Source organism: Bidens hawaiensis, unplaced genomic scaffold (genome assembly GCF_021521415.1).
Source record: "Bidens hawaiensis isolate Kalapana, Puna unplaced genomic scaffold, B.hawaiensis_p1.1 tig00012940_1, whole genome shotgun sequence".
Classification (NCBI taxonomy): domain Eukaryota; kingdom Viridiplantae; phylum Streptophyta; class Magnoliopsida; order Asterales; family Asteraceae; genus Bidens; species Bidens hawaiensis.
In genome coordinates this window covers 9,642-16,132 of record NW_027492078.1, presented here as the reverse complement: position 1 = coordinate 16,132, position 6,491 = coordinate 9,642, and the positions used below count along the sequence as shown (strand labels likewise).

The window sequence follows — 6,491 nt, the reverse complement described above, 5'->3', positions numbered from 1 at the left end:
ATTATAAGATTGACAAAGTGTAATAACTAAAAACAACCGACGTAAAAACAACCTACACATGAAAGTCTTTATATACTTAGTATTTTTTGACTTCTCTGCTTAGGGCCTTCTTTTTTCTTTTCTGGATTAAAACTGCCGAGAACTGCAATCGAAAATATGAGATAATAATGGTCAACCAACTTAATTGGAAAAAAAATCATAGGATATCTTCTTAGGCTACTTCTTTCATTTTTTTCGCCCTTCACAACACGATAATCTGTTTCAAATCACATACTCCATTATTTTGTCTGTAATATTTTGTAAAGCCAAATTTGTTTTCCTTTGATTTAATAGCAAACAAAACAAATTAAAAACATGCATAATAACCTAAAAGCCTGCACAGTAATATAACAAACAATAGATTATAACATTCTACACTGTAATATTAACAACCTACACATTAACCTTACCAACCTAAACAGTAGCATACTCACAAGTAGTGGAATACAACATACCACACACTAACCTTCTTAGTAAAATAAACCCTTACACTGTTTATATTCACAAAACCTTGTGAGGGAAAACCAAAAGTAATGACGAAACGTTGAATACAACATGCTGAAGTTTACATAAACATCCTACACATGCATACTTATGTCCACAATCTACCTACACAACTGCTTTGGCGTACATCCTATAATCAAAAAACATACACATACCACACAATCAAATTTCTAACTTACAATTATTTTCCGTCAGCAAAACAAATCCAATATAATTTATTGCTTACTATATTAATATATAAATATACAACCACAAAAGGTACAAGTATTGTAAAACCACAATATTTATTCCTATACAGTTACATACCAAATCCTACATTTTTAAGCAGTAAGTCCTACACTTGAAAACATAAGCTACCAACAACTAAATAACAGCAAATAAAAAAACTATTTAGATGAAATGTTTATAAATCGCAGATATCCTACACAATAAACATAAACCTACACAATGACTATATTCAGCCCTATCATAAAAACAAATAAGAAATCATTCCGGTATATACAATGGTTTCATTATTTGCATAACATACCAAGGTCCCCTACACAACAAACCAAATTACCATACACCACATATAGTATATTAGAGATGATGTGTGAGATTGCTTAAACAAACACAAAAAAGTCAACTCACTTTGTTCAACTATTATGAAACTGAAATCTTAAAAAATACCCGATTTTGAGCACACCAGAACAAAAATGACTAGTGTTGTAGGGATAGTGCAAGTATCCATACTTCTAATAGGGTAACATATTTAATTAAATAATCAAAATAAGATAAATCGATCAACAACATTACACTAACCTTCACAATTGTGGCCTACTACACCTCCGACTTCAAACACAATTAGAGCTCAAGCAAGAAACACTCTTTTATATAAAATTGATGATTAATCTTCAACATCCTCAACGAAGATTGCTCGAATCAGGAACCAATTTATGAATATTGTGTTGCGGTTTGTTATTTTAGAGAGTTTTGGCAATATAGTAGAAGAGAATGAAAGAACACAGAGATTCTCATATTCAAATAGGGAGTTTCTATATTTACCACAATAACAAAATTACAAGATAGCCCTTCTTTATTAAAAGACATTAAAAACAGTTACCAATAATTACAAAAATGTGACAATCAGTGTAGGTCATAGATTAATATTAATCAAGGGTTGGAATTCTCTTCTCACACTATTATGATTTCTCCACTGAACCATCCCATATATATATATATATGGTTAGTTTAATTTAAGAACTCAGAAAAAGTTAAGAACTTTAGGAACTCTTAAAAACCAAATATTTTTTTAATTTTTTTTATATAATAACATTATTTGAGGGTAGTTTTATTATATTTGATATATAAATTTTTGATTTACATATATAAATCACAAGTTTACATATATGTAAAATTTATGTAATAATAAACTTCCATATGTGTAAAAGAAAAATTAGATATGTGTAAAAACTAATTTGTATAATTGTAATCATATATATATAAATATAAAAAGTGATAAAACTACACTCAAATAATATTAGCATACAAAACTTTTTATAAAAAACATTAGTTATTATGAGTTCCTTATAGTTCTTTAATGATTCTCATCCTCTCTCTCTCTCTCTCTATATATATATATATATGATCAAGATCATGTGAGAACTTTTTGAAGATTGAAAACTATGAGAACCATTTGGACTATAAAAAACCCAAAAATAAAAAAAAAATCATAAAGCAAAAAAAAAAAACACAAAAATAAAAAAAGTAAAAAAAAAAAAAAAGTTCTTATTTATCATCCCGGTTTAAAAAAAGGCGTAAAAAAATCTCGGTTTAGCTAAATTATACATATATGTATAATATGTACATATATGTACACATATGTTTTTTTCCTATACACATATGTATAATTTAAGGTAAATGATAATGTATATATGTGTAAATTACGTAACTAGAGATTAAATGAAAGTATACATATGTGTATAGGTATAATACGAATTAAAAAGAAAAAAGAATTCGTTTGTTTTAACGAAACCGGAATGAAATATAAGAATTTTGGTTTTGTTTTTACTTTTTTAAAATTTTCGTTTTTTTTATTTTATAATTTTTTAAATATTTTTTAGAAGTTTTTTTAGTGGTCTAAAATAGTTCTCAAAGTTCTTAATTTGTCAATACTTCTTTTAGGATCCTTACCCTATATATATATATATATATATATATATATATGGGTTAAATAATTAATTATACCTATTAATTCAAATATCTTATTAAAGAAAAGTTTAGATTACATCGAAACAGAAGGCAAGCGGGCAACAAGCTGTGCCGCTACCCTTTTTGAATCGCAAAACTCAATCTTTTAAAAAATATATTTGCTGATCTTGAAGTCATAACATTAATTTAAACACATGTAAGTAACCTCATATCAAATCTTCCATGTTCTAGCATATAGTTGTCAAATGGCTTGCTAGCTACCATTTTTTTGAACGTCACTTCTCAACATTAACTATAAAATATAAAATATGATTTACGTACGTGACTCGTTGGTTACCACTTACCAGAGTACCAAAACGTGTAAAGCTTTCGATCTAGCAACGGGTTCCTATGGTTAAAAATACACTTCGAAAACATGATGTAGATTCAAAATATAAGCACACATAAACTTCCAAATACCGATTTACCAATTATTATTACGAGTTTATCTTATCGCACTGTCGTGCCTTCGATCGAGTGTTTACGGACGTTGGCCTTAGGTTAGGGTTTTTCCCGGATCGAAAGACGAGTGTACTCCGATACGGTGAATTTAACCAGTAGCTCATTTGGACGATTCGTTGGCCGTTTAAAAAATGTATATATTAGACAAAGGTGAAGAAAACGAAAAAGAAGGTTTTGGTAGTTTAATAATGCAAACAAATGATGTGGAGCTAGGAGGATCAACCAATTAAGAACCATCTAGGAATGCTTAGTCAGCTTGTACTTCATGCAATTCAAGATATTTTCAGTAAATGATTCAAGGTCCACCACATTTGGCTTTGCCACCACATATGTTAGAGACAGGAAGAGAGAGAATGATTTATTGGTATTTACACATTCAATAAGAGGTCATCGATGGGTGCACAAAACAAACACAAACAGATGTAACCCTTGAATGAAAAAATAAAAAAGGGCCAAATTAAGTGAAAACAGTAAAAAGCAAAAGTAAGAAACCAAAAAACATAACACAACACTAGTAGTTCCACCATAAAGATTCAAAGGGGATATTATTCACATGTTCTTGATCATCGCTGTTGTTCATCACCGGAGGCGGATACAACCACCCGTCCACGACCGAATCATTGTACACGAAATCGTTCTTTAACTCTAGCGACTCAAAACTCGTTCCCAAAACCGGAAGCTCAATTATCTCATCAAGGTCTTCAGAAGCGGTTTCTATACACGAAGACAGGGAGTCAAATTCGGTCATGGCTGCGGCTTTAGCAGCCGCGGCTTGAACGTCTCTGGGAGAACACGAAGCAGGCCGAGGGAATGATCCCACAAGTTCGGGGAAATTAAGAATTGCGGAGCTGCCTTTGATGCAAACTGCAGCCACATCGTGTGCTCGAGCCGCCATTTCGGGTGTAGGGAAAGTACCGAGCCATATGCGCGATTTTTTCCTAGGCTCACGGATTTCGGACACCCATTTGCCCCAACTTCTCATTCGTACACCGCGGTACACTGGATGTTTAGTGCTTGAATCACGGCTCCTTTTAACGGTTCTTGTTTCAGGGTTTTGTGATATAGTCATCTGGCCACAATCTGATGATTGATTGCTCATTAGGGCATACGTAAAAGGTGAACAGGTAACTGTCATCAGTCGCACATTATGTACTTTCTTTGTGTTTGAAACAAAAAGAAAGAAAGAGTTTGTGCGTGTTTATCAGAGTTAATTGACAGAAGAATAGTAGATCAATCAGCGATATTCACCCCATTTCCCAATGAGTGATACAGATACTTATAACAAGATCTTGAGAGAGAGGGGAGGGGGGGGGTTGTAGGTGTTAGGGGTAGGGTTAGAGGGTGGGACAAGAAAGAAAAAGAAATGGTTGCTACCCTCCAGAGATGAGGTTTAGTACAATGGGCCAATGGGGTCCTGGTCCTTCACAAACGACTACCACATACACAAATTTGCTTTTTCAAGAAAAATGCACCTTTGTTTTCACAAACTACTATAGGTAAAGTAAGCTCTCAGAGATTCACTTGACACTGTTTGTTTCCCTATCCTTTTTGTCTTATACCTTTTCAGCCTAGCACCATCACATCTTTATCTATTAATCTATTATAATGTGTGCTTTCCTAGATAATAATTCAAAAGGTAATAAACTTTTTATTTAATTTAGTTGAAAATTGAGATTAATGGTAAACATTTTGTTAATTGGAAGTGATCACGGACGTAAGTGAAAATTAAGCTTATTTGAATCCAATAATCTTATATTAATTTGAGACCCAACTTTAATAAAGAAAAAGTTTCATACATGTGATTTCTATTTTGTAAGGGAGACAAGGGTGCAATCCAAAATAAACAAATTATCCAAATCCTTCAACCAATTTATGAAGACAACTAAAAACTATCCTAAACTATTCAAATGAACCAAAATTGGTGAGTGTGTGGCGGTGGTGGGGGGGGGGGGGGGGGGGTTTCTTCCATCTTCTAAACGGCATAAACCTAGGGAGTCTCAAAGGTTGGGTTTACGCATGCACATAGCTTTTAAGCATTGAATTTAACACAATCCAACGAAATTCAAACTTAAAAAGGTGTCATAATTGTCATAAACAAGTAAGTCAATACTTAACATATATCCAAAAACTAAACTATTTGATACCACCAGCTACTCGGATAACCTGCAGTGCTCCAGCAATCCTTATCCCTTTCTTTCTGAACCTGCTAACATGAAGTGAATACAAAAGTCAGCTATATTGCGAGTGAGTTCTAACATTACACTGTCTGACATATATTATAAAATACAATAGCATCTGACATATCAAAGCACAAGCATAAACATAATTGACTGTGTCAAAAGCAAATCAGCTTAATCTTGTAACTTTTTGTCCTGACATGTGTAAATGCAATTAGCAGCACACACCTAAAGGCGTTGTCAAACTTCGTGTCTGTACAAGGGGCCTTATTGTTACTCGTACAAGGGGTCTATACTACTAACGTATAGACTAAATGCCTTAAACACATCAAATTGACAACTTACCTGACACATACAAGTATGGACACCAGCCCCAATACATTTTAAAGAGAAGGGATCTAAAACTCACATGATTTGTTTAGTGTTCCTTGTAACATCTTGGATTTTTCAAAACCGTATTCGTTTACGTTTAACCCGACTGGGAACATTTTGGATCTTTCTCATTAATTAAACTCAAGTGTTTATAAGTAACTAAGGATTTTATTTTCATTTTATACCCTTTACCTTTTCTAAGTTGTTTATGATTTGAATTAACTTTAGAAATAATAAAAAAATAGCATCTTATTATAGTTTAGGGACCATTATTACCAAAATCCAAACTCCACCCTTAGGTGGTCGGAGCGTCGCGCGGTGGGCCTCCCCCTCACCGCCCCGCGCCACCATGGGGACACTGCACAGATTTGTAACTCGATTTCATTTCCTAGTTCGTTTAAGGTATAAAATCGTTTATTTTAAGCGTATTTGAGTGAAGTAAGGACCAAGTAAACATCATACAACTAAAATATCATTCCCAATCCGTTTCTTACTACCCAAGATCAGATCTTTATGAATCTTTCGGTGATTCTTTCCTTAAAACCATATTTACTTGCTTAAACAAGTGATATGTCCATAATTGGTTCGTTTTTCCTATTCCTACATAAACACATCATAATTCCCTGCTGTAAACTTTAATCTAACCCTAATACACCTCCTCCAGCCGTCACCTACCTCTAGCCATCCTTAAACCCTTCGGTTTTTGCA

General features: G+C 33.0%; 1 pseudogene; it reads right to left on the bottom strand.

Moving 5' to 3' along the window:
• Positions 1–3,737: 3,737 nt before the first annotated feature.
• LOC143542577 (dehydration-responsive element-binding protein 3 pseudogene) lies at positions 3,738–4,384 on the bottom strand (annotated as a pseudogene).
• Between the last annotated feature and the right edge of the window lie 2,107 nt (positions 4,385–6,491).